The following is a 12223-nucleotide window of genomic DNA, read 5'->3' as shown; positions in this document are numbered from 1 at the left end:
GTCTGGTTTCCTGGAAGCCGAATGCGAATGCGGAGGGGCTCGCGGGCCGCGGGGAGGCAACCCAGGTCTGCAGCGGGAGTCGGGGCCCCGGCCACCCACTCACTCCCCCCGCCCCGGGAGGGGCTGGGGCTGCGGGGGTGGCGGGGGGGCGAGGGGGGTGTGGGTCCAAGAATTGGGACGCGGGGCGGGGGCTAAAGGACCTCTTCTGGTAGGCAAAAAAGCCTCCAGCACCCGGAATTCCCAGGTGGTCTCCCATCCAAGATACTGAACAGGCCCGACCCTGCTTAGCTTCCGAGATCAGACGAGATCGGGCGCCTTCAGGCCGATAGGGCCGGAGACGGACGCGGCCGCCGCGGGGCGCCCTAAGAGCCTTGCGCTTCGCCTCCCTTTCGCTCTGACCTGCAGGTCGGGCCAACGGGCCGCCCCTCTCCTCGGGGGGCCGTGCTGTACTTGAGCCGCACGACCCGCGACCGCACTCCAGCCTGCTGACGCCGGCCCGGCCCCCGAACACCGCCAACACCAGACCAGCAACCGCCTTGCCGGGCCCGGGGGCCCGATGGGCTTCCAGGACCCCCCAGTGACCGGGAGGGCGTGCGTGCGTGCGCGCGGGGCCTGGGGGGTGGGCTGAGGGGTGCGGAGGTCTCGGCGCCCTCCCACCCCCGGCCAGTCCAGACCCGGCCGCGCTGGCTGAGCGGGGCCTCCCCCCCCCCCCCATCCCGTTCGCTGTCCAGGGCCGCGCGACCCCGGAGGTGTCGGTCTTCGGGGCCCGCCGCCTCCCGATCCCCGCGGCCCGGGGGCCTCTGAACCTCCTGCGGGCCTAGGCACAGCGAATCTTGAGCGCCCAACTTGCCCGGCACCTGCCCGCTGCCCAAACCCACCGGGAGCCACGGAGGCGCGGTCGACCGGAGCGCCTCAGCCCCGCCCCTTTGCCCTACCGAGGCGCCCCCCTTGTCCCCACGCCGCCCGCCAAGCACCCGACCTTCCTGAGAGAGCAGACGAACCACAGGCAGGCACACAGACAGACAGACAGACAGACACACACACACACACACGAGTGTGGTCTTTGGAAATACTTCTGTTCGTAGTTGCTGGGTTGAGCCCAACTCTTATAGGACCCATGGAGTGCGGCCCATCAGGCTCCTCTGTCCGTGGCATTTCCCAGGCGAGAATACTGGAGTGGGTTGCCATTACCTTCTCCAGGGGATCTTCCCGACCCAGGGATCAAACCCGAGTCTCCTGCGGGCGGATGCCTTGCCATCTGAACCAGCACATTGCGAATTCCCTAGGCAAAATACAAAGAAAAGAGCTCGTGTGCTACTAAGTGGAAAGATGATTGAAGAAACAGAAGGTGTCCTTTGTTGGTATCTTGGAATCTTTCTTTAGTTTTCGTTGATTTTTACTCTTAAGGCTACTTGAACAAGGCAAGAGAGAAACCCCAGAACTGAAAAGCAATTGACTTTTTTGAAAGAAACCTGTGCAGGTTAAGCACTCTTCGTTTTTGAGAGATGGTGAAATGCAAACTCTTGATTCAACACATATGACTTTGGTGAACTTTATTTCAAATCTCCATGATGAACCCCTAAGGCGTCCAGGAAGAAAGGAGTAGAGCGGGAGACAAAAAGAGCAACCTTTCCCCTTGGCGCCATCCCAACCAGCTGCTTAGTTCCTTCATCTCATGGACTACCATCTGGGCTTATCTGGTTTGTCTGATTCTTGTTTCGGGGCCCGTTTCTAGTCACAAGGCTGTCAACAGTGGGGGGTGGGGTGGGGGGTGGGGGAAGCCCTTCTTTCCATTCCACATGAGACCCAGTGGACAATCCAGGCTCTGGCCACTGCATAGAGCGTGCAGCAACAATATCAACGGTGATGCTGGTTAACAACGCATATTCCTGGAATCCACTCCGTTGGCTACTGAGTGTGTGCGGTGGTGGTCTGGAACCTATACCTGGAAGCTTTCTTGATGATTGCAAATGACACCAAAGTCCGAGGACGATGGAAGATCTTCACGTTTCTGCAAGAGCCACACACCTCCAGAAGGAACCGCAAGACTTGCCTGACATGGTCAAGGTCTAAGTATTGGACTACACGTCGGAAGGTCTCCACCTTTGCTATGGAAGTCAAACGATCTTTCTTGGAAATGAAAATGGATCACACTGAACGTTCACATTCTTCTAGAGCATTTGAAAAGCCCTAAACTGTAGAAATCTGCTGTACGAGTTCCTTGAAAGCAAGAACCCATACTGATGGATATGTCTTAATGCCTTAGATTGTGCCTTGAATATAGGGTACACATGAACCCAGGAAAGGAAAGAATGGAATCGCCAAATATACAAAGAGATCAAAAGTGCCGAGCCAAGTGACACCTTGAGGCTTCCAAGAACTTTTCTGTCTTTCACACGCTAAGTAAATCCTGAGCACCTACGATGAGCTGGGAGGCATGTAATAAGTTTCTGGAACTAGAAGGCGGAGAGAAGCAGACACAGAGTTCCTGCTTTCACTGAGACGAATCTAATGATACATCACAGGCAGATCCTTGGAGAACTTGTCGAGGGGCCTCTACCCTCACCAAAACCTGGGTGTCAGGGAAGGCTTTTCAGAGTAACCATTGCGTTGAGGTCCATAGGTGGAACCTACGTAAACCAGGGTTGAGATGCAGGAAGAATTTCAGGCAGGGAAAACAGCATCCTGGAAGTCTACGTGACCAGGGAAACTTAGGACGTTCAAGAAATGAAAATGCCCTATGGGATGGAAGCCAAAGAGTGCAGAGGGCATTCCAGGGACAAGACATCCGAGAAGAACGTGAGGAGCAGGCATGAAGGGAATTGGTCGTATCTTCAATATGATGGGAAAATACAAGAGCCGTTGGAGCAGGATGGTGACAGAATTGCATCTGCATTTCCAAACGGTCATCTTGCTCCACATCACTAATGATTGGAGAGACTCAACTCCAAACGCCAAGGAGGGACCACTTCGCCCGAGTCCGATTGGGCCTCATTGCAATGTCTGTCCTTAGCAGATGCTGGAGAAGCTGTGGAGCAAAGGGAACTCTCCTCCACGCTGAGTAGGAATGGGAGTTGGTACAGCCGGGATGGAAAAGAGTATGGAGGTTCGCGAAGGAACTAAACGTAGAAGTAGCCTATGGTTCAGCAGTCCCACTCCCAGGCATAGATCCACCCCCAGTACAAGCCAACAAGCCAGATGCCCCGTTTGGGCACATCGATCTGTGCGCGCGCTCGCATGCGCATGCGCGATCGCCTGCGAGGCTGGGGGTGGGGCGGGGGCTGGGGCTCTGGCTGGAGTCGGTGCAAGCCCCGGGATTGCCTGAGGCAAGCCAAAGGAGCCCCAGAGGGAGACGGGACGGCCGGTCGTCTGGTTTCCTGGAAGCCGAATGCGAATGCGGAGGGGCTCGCGGGCCGCGGGGAGGCAACCCAGGTCTGCAGCGGGAGTCGGGGCCCCGGCCACCCACTCACTCCCCCCGCCCCGGGAGGGGCTGGGGCTGCGGGGGTGGCGGGGGGGCGAGGGGGGTGTGGGTCCAAGAATTGGGACGCGGGGCGGGGGCTAAAGGACCTCTTCTGGTAGGCAAAAAAGCCTCCAGCACCCGGAATTCCCAGGTGGTCTCCCATCCAAGATACTGAACAGGCCCGACCCTGCTTAGCTTCCGAGATCAGACGAGATCGGGCGCCTTCAGGCCGATAGGGCCGGAGACGGACGCGGCCGCCGCGGGGCGCCCTAAGAGCCTTGCGCTTCGCCTCCCTTTCGCTCTGACCTGCAGGTCGGGCCAACGGGCCGCCCCTCTCCTTGGGGGGCCGTGCTGTACTTGAGCCGCACGACCCGCGACCGCACTCCAGCCTGCTGACGCCGGCCCGGCCCCCGAACACCGCCAACACCAGACCAGCAACCGCCTTGCCGGGCCCGGGGGCCCGATGGGCTTCCAGGACCCCCCAGTGACCGGGAGGGCGTGCGTGCGTGCGCGCGGGGCCTGGGGGGTGGGCTGAGGGGTGCGGAGGTCTCGGCGCCCTCCCACCCCCGGCCAGTCCAGACCCGGCCGCGCTGGCTGAGCGGGGCCTCCCCCCCCCCCCCATCCCGTTCGCTGTCCAGGGCCGCGCGACCCCGGAGGTGTCGGTCTTCGGGGCCCGCCGCCTCCCGATCCCCGCGGCCCGGGGGCCTCTGAACCTCCTGCGGGCCTAGGCACAGCGAATCTTGAGCGCCCAACTTGCCCGGCACCTGCCCGCTGCCCAAACCCACCGGGAGCCACGGAGGCGCGGTCGACCGGAGCGCCTCAGCCCCGCCCCTTTGCCCTACCGAGGCGCCCCCCTTGTCCCCACGCCGCCCGCCAAGCACCCGACCTTCCTGAGAGAGCAGACGAACCACAGGCAGGCACACAGACAGACAGACAGACAGACACACACACACACACACGAGTGTGGTCTTTGGAAATACTTCTGTTCGTAGTTGCTGGGTTGAGCCCAACTCTTATAGGACCCATGGAGTGCGGCCCATCAGGCTCCTCTGTCCGTGGCATTTCCCAGGCGAGAATACTGGAGTGGGTTGCCATTACCTTCTCCAGGGGATCTTCCCGACCCAGGGATCAAACCCGAGTCTCCTGCGGGCGGATGCCTTGCCATCTGAACCAGCACATTGCGAATTCCCTAGGCAAAATACAAAGAAAAGAGCTCGTGTGCTACTAAGTGGAAAGATGATTGAAGAAACAGAAGGTGTCCTTTGTTGGTATCTTGGAATCTTTCTTTAGTTTTCGTTGATTTTTTACTCTTAAGGCTACTTGAACAAGGCAAGAGAGAAACCCCAGAACTGAAAAGCAATTGACTTTTTTGAAAGAAACCTGTGCAGGTTAAGCACTCTTCGTTTTTGAGAGATGGTGAAATGCAAACTCTTGATTCAACACATATGACTTTGGTGAACTTTATTTCAAATCTCCATGATGAACCCCTAAGGCGTCCAGGAAGAAAGGAGTAGAGCGGGAGACAAAAAGAGCAACCTTTCCCCTTGGCGCCATCCCAACCAGCTGCTTAGTTTCTTCATCTCATGGACTACCATCTGGGCTTATCTGGTTTGTCTGATTCTTGTTTCGGGGCCCGTTTCTAGTCACAAGGCTGTCAACAGTGGGGGGGGGGTGGGGGGTGGGGGAAGCCCTTCTTTCCATTCCACATGAGACCCAGTGGACAATCCAGGCTCTGGCCACTGCATAGAGCGTGCAGCAACAATATCAACGGTGATGCTGGTTAACAACGCATATTCCTGGAATCCACTCCGTTGGCTACTGAGTGTGTGCGGTGGTGGTCTGGAACCTATACCTGGAAGCTTTCTTGATGATTGCAAATGACACCAAAGTCCGAGGACGATGGAAGATCTTCACGTTTCTGCAAGAGCCACACACCTCCAGAAGGAACCGCAAGACTTGCCTGACATGGTCAAGGTCTAAGTATTGGACTACACGTCGGAAGGTCTCCACCTTTGCTATGGAAGTCAAACGATCTTTCTTGGAAATGAAAATGGATCACACTGAACGTTCACATTCTTCTAGAGCATTTGAAAAGCCCTAAACTGTAGAAATCTGCTGTACGAGTTCCTTGAAAGCAAGAACCCATACTGATGGATATGTCTTAATGCCTTAGATTGTGCCTTGAATATAGCGTACACATGAACCCAGGAAAGGAAAGAATGGAATCGCCAAATATACAAAGAGATCAAAAGTGCCGAGCCAAGTGACACCTTGAGGCTTCCAAGAACTTTTCTGTCTTTCACACGCTAAGTAAATCCTGAGCACCTACGATGAGCTGGGAGGCATGTAATAAGTTTCTGGAACTAGAAGGCGGAGAGAAGCAGACACAGAGTTCCTGCTTTCACTGAGACGAATCTAATGATACATCACAGGCAGATCCTTGGAGAACTTGTCGAGGGGCCTCTACCCTCACCAAAACCTGGGTGTCAGGGAAGGCTTTTCAGAGTAACCATTGCGTTGAGGTCCATAGGTGGAACCTACGTAAACCAGGGTTGAGATGCAGGAAGAATTTCAGGCAGGGAAAACAGCATCCTGGAAGTCTACGTGACCAGGGAAACTTAGGACGTTCAAGAAATGAAAATGCCCTATGGGATGGAAGCCAAAGAGTGCAGAGGGCATTCCAGGGACAAGACATCCGAGAAGAACGTGAGGAGCAGGCATGAAGGGAATTGGTCGTATCTTCAATATGATGGGAAAATACAAGAGCCGTTGGAGCAGGATGGTGACAGAATTGCATCTGCATTTCCAAACGGTCATCTTGCTCCACATCACTAATGATTGGAGAGACTCAACTCCAAACGCCAAGGAGGGACCACTTCGCCCGAGTCCGATTGGGCCTCATTGCAATGTCTGTCCTTAGCAGATGCTGGAGAAGCTGTGGAGCAAAGGGAACTCTCCTCCACGCTGAGTAGGAATGGGAGTTGGTACAGCCGGGATGGAAAAGAGTATGGAGGTTCGCGAAGGAACTAAACGTAGAAGTAGCCTATGGTTCAGCAGTCCCACTCCCAGGCATAGATCCACCCCCAGTACAAGCCAACAAGCCAGATGCCCCGTTTGGGCACATCGATCTGTGCGCGCGCTCGCATGCGCATGCGCGATCGCCTGCGAGGCTGGGGGTGGGGCGGGGGCTGGGGCTCTGGCTGGAGTCGGTGCAAGCCCCGGGATTGCCTGAGGCAAGCCAAAGGAGCCCCAGAGGGAGACGGGACGGCCGGTCGTCTGGTTTCCTGGAAGCCGAATGCGAATGCGGAGGGGCTCGCGGGCCGCGGGGAGGCAACCCAGGTCTGCAGCGGGAGTCGGGGCCCCGGCCACCCACTCACTCCCCCCGCCCCGGGAGGGGCTGGGGCTGCGGGGGTGGCGGGGGGGGCGAGGGGGGTGTGGGTCCAAGAATTGGGACGCGGGGCGGGGGCTAAAGGACCTCTTCTGGTAGGCAAAAAAGCCTCCAGCACCCGGAATTCCCAGGTGGTCTCCCATCCAAGATACTGAACAGGCCCGACCCTGCTTAGCTTCCGAGATCAGACGAGATCGGGCGCCTTCAGGCCGATAGGGCCGGAGACGGACGCGGCCGCCGCGGGGCGCCCTAAGAGCCTTGCGCTTCGCCTCCCTTTCGCTCTGACCTGCAGGTCGGGCCAACGGGCCGCCCCTCTCCTCGGGGGGCCGTGCTGTACTTGAGCCGCACGACCCGCGACCGCACTCCAGCCTGCTGACGCCGGCCCGGCCCCCGAACACCGCCAACACCAGACCAGCAACCGCCTGGCCGGGCCCGGGGGCCCGATGGGCTTCCAGGACCCCCCAGTGACCGGGAGGGCGTGCGTGCGTGCGCGCGGGGCCTGGGGGGTGGGCTGAGGGGTGCGGAGGTCTCGGCGCCCTCCCACCCCCGGCCACTCCAGACCCGGCCGCGCTGGCTGAGCGGGGCCTCCCCCCCCCCCCATCCCGTTCGCTGTCCAGGGCCGCGCGACCCCGGAGGTGTCAGTCTTCGGGGCCCGCCGCCTCCCGATCCCCGCGGCCCGGGGGCCTCTGAACCTCCTGCGGGCCTAGGCACAGCGAATCTTGAGCGCCCAACTTGCCCGGCACCTGCCCGCTGCCCAAACCCACCGGGAGCCACGGAGGCGCGGTCGACCGGAGCGCCTCAGCCCCGCCCCTTTGCCCTACCGAGGCGCCCCCCTTGTCCCCACGCCGCCCGCCAAGCACCCGACCTTCCTGAGAGAGCAGACGAACCACAGGCAGGCACACAGACAGACAGACAGACAGACAGACACACACACACACGAGTGTGGTCTTTGGAAATACTTCTGTTCGTAGTTGCTGGGTTGAGCCCAACTCTTATAGGACCCATGGAGTGCGGCCCATCAGGCTCCTCTGTCCGTGGCATTTCCCAGGCGAGAATACTGGAGTGGGTTGCCATTACCTTCTCCAGGGGATCTTCCCGACCCAGGGATCAAACCCGAGTCTCCTGCGGGCGGATGCCTTGCCATCTGAACCAGCACATTGCGAATTCCCTAGGCAAAATACAAAGAAAAGAGCTCGTGTGCTACTAAGTGGAAAGATGATTGAAGAAACAGAAGGTGTCCTTTGTTGGTATCTTGGAATCTTTCTTTAGTTTTCGTTGATTTTTTACTCTTAAGGCTACTTGAACAAGGCAAGAGAGAAACCCCAGAACTGAAAAGCAATTGACTTTTTTGAAAGAAACCTGTGCAGGTTAAGCACTCTTCGTTTTTGAGAGATGGTGAAATGCAAACTCTTGATTCAACACATATGACTTTGGTGAACTTTATTTCAAATCTCCATGATGAACCCCTAAGGCGTCCAGGAAGAAAGGAGTAGAGCGGGAGACAAAAAGAGCAACCTTTCCCCTTGGCGCCATCCCAACCAGCTGCTTAGTTTCTTCATCTCATGGACTACCATCTGGGCTTATCTGGTTTGTCTGATTCTTGTTTCGGGGCCCGTTTCTAGTCACAAGGCTGTCAACAGTGGGGGGGGGGGTGGGGGGTGGGGGAAGCCCTTCTTTCCATTCCACATGAGACCCAGTGGACAATCCAGGCTCTGGCCACTGCATAGAGCGTGCAGCAACAATATCAACGGTGATGCTGGTTAACAACGCATATTCCTGGAATCCACTCCGTTGGCTACTGAGTGTGTGCGGTGGTGGTCTGGAACCTATACCTGGAAGCTTTCTTGATGATTGCAAATGACACCAAAGTCCGAGGACGATGGAAGATCTTCACGTTTCTGCAAGAGCCACACACCTCCAGAAGGAACCGCAAGACTTGCCTGACATGGTCAAGGTCTAAGTATTGGACTACACGTCGGAAGGTCTCCACCTTTGCTATGGAAGTCAAACGATCTTTCTTGGAAATGAAAATGGATCACACTGAACGTTCACATTCTTCTAGAGCATTTGAAAAGCCCTAAACTGTAGAAATCTGCTGTACGAGTTCCTTGAAAGCAAGAACCCATACTGATGGATATGTCTTAATGCCTTAGATTGTGCCTTGAATATAGCGTACACATGAACCCAGGAAAGGAAAGAATGGAATCGCCAAATATACAAAGAGATCAAAAGTGCCGAGCCAAGTGACACCTTGAGGCTTCCAAGAACTTTTCTGTCTTTCACACGCTAAGTAAATCCTGAGCACCTACGATGAGCTGGGAGGCATGTAATAAGTTTCTGGAACTAGAAGGCGGAGAGAAGCAGACACAGAGTTCCTGCTTTCACTGAGACGAATCTAATGATACATCACAGGCAGATCCTTGGAGAACTTGTCGAGGGGCCTCTACCCTCACCAAAACCTGGGTGTCAGGGAAGGCTTTTCAGAGTAACCATTGCGTTGAGGTCCATAGGTGGAACCTACGTAAACCAGGGTTGAGATGCAGGAAGAATTTCAGGCAGGGAAAACAGCATCCTGGAAGTCTACGTGACCAGGGAAACTTAGGACGTTCAAGAAATGAAAATGCCCTATGGGATGGAAGCCAAAGAGTGCAGAGGGCATTCCAGGGACAAGACATCCGAGAAGAACGTGAGGAGCAGGCATGAAGGGAATTGGTCGTATCTTCAATATGATGGGAAAATACAAGAGCCGTTGGAGCAGGATGGTGACAGAATTGCATCTGCATTTCCAAACGGTCATCTTGCTCCACATCACTAATGATTGGAGAGACTCAACTCCAAACGCCAAGGAGGGACCACTTCGCCCGAGTCCGATTGGGCCTCATTGCAATGTCTGTCCTTAGCAGATGCTGGAGAAGCTGTGGAGCAAAGGGAACTCTCCTCCACGCTGAGTAGGAATGGGAGTTGGTACAGCCGGGATGGAAAAGAGTATGGAGGTTCGCGAAGGAACTAAACGTAGAAGTAGCCTATGGTTCAGCAGTCCCACTCCCAGGCATAGATCCACCCCCAGTACAAGCCAACAAGCCAGATGCCCCGTTTGGGCACATCGATCTGTGCGCGCGCTCGCATGCGCATGCGCGATCGCCTGCGAGGCTGGGGGTGGGGCGGGGGCTGGGGCTCTGGCTGGAGTCGGTGCAAGCCCCGGGATTGCCTGAGGCAAGCCAAAGGAGCCCCAGAGGGAGACGGGACGGCCGGTCGTCTGGTTTCCTGGAAGCCGAATGCGAATGCGGAGGGGCTCGCGGGCCGCGGGGAGGCAACCCAGGTCTGCAGCGGGAGTCGGGGCCCCGGCCACCCACTCACTCCCCCCGCCCCGGGAGGGGCTGGGGCTGCGGGGGTGGCGGGGGGGGCGAGGGGGGTGTGGGTCCAAGAATTGGGACGCGGGGCGGGGGCTAAAGGACCTCTTCTGGTAGGCAAAAAAGCCTCCAGCACCCGGAATTCCCAGGTGGTCTCCCATCCAAGATACTGAACAGGCCCGACCCTGCTTAGCTTCCGAGATCAGACGAGATCGGGCGCCTTCAGGCCGATAGGGCCGGAGACGGACGCGGCCGCCGCGGGGCGCCCTAAGAGCCTTGCGCTTCGCCTCCCTTTCGCTCTGACCTGCAGGTCGGGCCAACGGGCCGCCCCTCTCCTCGGGGGGCCGTGCTGTACTTGAGCCGCACGACCCGCGACCGCACTCCAGCCTGCTGACGCCGGCCCGGCCCCCGAACACCGCCAACACCAGACCAGCAACCGCCTGGCCGGGCCCGGGGGCCCGATGGGCTTCCAGGACCCCCCAGTGACCGGGAGGGCGTGCGTGCGTGCGCGCGGGGCCTGGGGGGTGGGCTGAGGGGTGCGGAGGTCTCGGCGCCCTCCCACCCCCGGCCACTCCAGACCCGGCCGCGCTGGCTGAGCGGGGCCTCCCCCCCCCCCCCCATCCCGTTCGCTGTCCAGGGCCGCGCGACCCCGGAGGTGTCGGTCTTCGGGGCCCGCCGCCTCCCGATCCCCGCGGCCCGGGGGCCTCTGAACCTCCTGCGGGCCTAGGCACAGCGAATCTTGAGCGCCCAACTTGCCCGGCACCTGCCCGCTGCCCAAACCCACCGGGAGCCACGGAGGCGCGGTCGACCGGAGCGCCTCAGCCCCGCCCCTTTGCCCTACCGAGGCGCCCCCCTTGTCCCCACGCCGCCCGCCAAGCACCCGACCTTCCTGAGAGAGCAGACGAACCACAGGCAGGCACACAGACAGACAGACAGACAGACAGACACACACACACACGAGTGTGGTCTTTGGAAATACTTCTGTTCGTAGTTGCTGGGTTGAGCCCAACTCTTATAGGACCCATGGAGTGCGGCCCATCAGGCTCCTCTGTCCGTGGCATTTCCCAGGCGAGAATACTGGAGTGGGTTGCCATTACCTTCTCCAGGGGATCTTCCCGACCCAGGGATCAAACCCGAGTCTCCTGCGGGCGGATGCCTTGCCATCTGAACCAGCACATTGCGAATTCCCTAGGCAAAATACAAAGAAAAGAGCTCGTGTGCTACTAAGTGGAAAGATGATTGAAGAAACAGAAGGTGTCCTTTGTTGGTATCTTGGAATCTTTCTTTAGTTTTCGTTGATTTTTTACTCTTAAGGCTACTTGAACAAGGCAAGAGAGAAACCCCAGAACTGAAAAGCAATTGACTTTTTTGAAAGAAACCTGTGCAGGTTAAGCACTCTTCGTTTTTGAGAGATGGTGAAATGCAAACTCTTGATTCAACACATATGACTTTGGTGAACTTTATTTCAAATCTCCATGATGAACCCCTAAGGCGTCCAGGAAGAAAGGAGTAGAGCGGGAGACAAAAAGAGCAACCTTTCCCCTTGGCGCCATCCCAACCAGCTGCTTAGTTTCTTCATCTCATGGACTACCATCTGGGCTTATCTGGTTTGTCTGATTCTTGTTTCGGGGCCCGTTTCTAGTCACAAGGCTGTCAACAGTGGGGGGGGGGGTGGGGGGTGGGGGAAGCCCTTCTTTCCATTCCACATGAGACCCAGTGGACAATCCAGGCTCTGGCCACTGCATAGAGCGTGCAGCAACAATATCAACGGTGATGCTGGTTAACAACGCATATTCCTGGAATCCACTCCGTTGGCTACTGAGTGTGTGCGGTGGTGGTCTGGAACCTATACCTGGAAGCTTTCTTGATGATTGCAAATGACACCAAAGTCCGAGGACGATGGAAGATCTTCACGTTTCTGCAAGAGCCACACACCTCCAGAAGGAACCGCAAGACTTGCCTGACATGGTCAAGGTCTAAGTATTGGACTACACGTCGGAAGGTCTCCACCTTTGCTATGGAAGT

The 12223-nt window shown here is 57.4% G+C and overlaps 4 pseudogenes; all 4 read right to left on the bottom strand.

Annotated features, from left to right (window-relative positions):
* Window positions 1-219: 219 nt before the first annotated feature.
* Window positions 220-339, bottom strand: LOC129627407 (uncharacterized; annotated as a pseudogene).
* A 3247-nt stretch (window positions 340-3586) lies between these two features.
* Window positions 3587-3706, bottom strand: LOC129627406 (uncharacterized; annotated as a pseudogene).
* Window positions 3707-6954: 3248 nt separating this feature from the next.
* LOC129627405 (uncharacterized) lies at window positions 6955-7074 on the bottom strand (annotated as a pseudogene).
* Window positions 7075-10322: 3248 nt separating this feature from the next.
* Window positions 10323-10442, bottom strand: LOC129627404 (uncharacterized; annotated as a pseudogene).
* Window positions 10443-12223: the final 1781 nt, after the last annotated feature.

This window comes from Bubalus kerabau, chromosome 14, assembly GCF_029407905.1.
Source record: "Bubalus kerabau isolate K-KA32 ecotype Philippines breed swamp buffalo chromosome 14, PCC_UOA_SB_1v2, whole genome shotgun sequence".
In the NCBI taxonomy this organism is placed as follows: Eukaryota; Metazoa; Chordata; class Mammalia; order Artiodactyla; family Bovidae; genus Bubalus; species Bubalus kerabau.
Note: the sequence above shows the minus strand (reverse complement) of the source record. Positions and strands in the feature narration are given on the sequence as shown.